Source organism: Penaeus monodon, chromosome 27 (assembly GCF_015228065.2).
Source record: "Penaeus monodon isolate SGIC_2016 chromosome 27, NSTDA_Pmon_1, whole genome shotgun sequence".
NCBI lineage: Eukaryota > Metazoa > Arthropoda > Malacostraca > Decapoda > Penaeidae > Penaeus > Penaeus monodon.
This window is the reverse complement of record NC_051412.1, coordinates 13,760,402-13,760,612: the sequence shown is the minus strand read 5'-3', so window position 1 is coordinate 13,760,612 and position 211 is coordinate 13,760,402.

The window sequence follows — 211 nt, the reverse complement described above, 5'->3', positions numbered from 1 at the left end:
ACAAAAAATGGAATCTAGATATTTATGTATGTTTGTTTTGTGTATTCTTCCGAGCATATGCGATTTTATAGTTTTGTTGTTACTTTAAAAGTCCACGCATGAGCAGATACACATGCGCACATATGTACACGTATCGCATGTGTGCGTGTAAAGCGGTAGCGCTGCTTGCTTCATTCCATGATTTCAGGATATCCACTGAAGGCCTTGAACC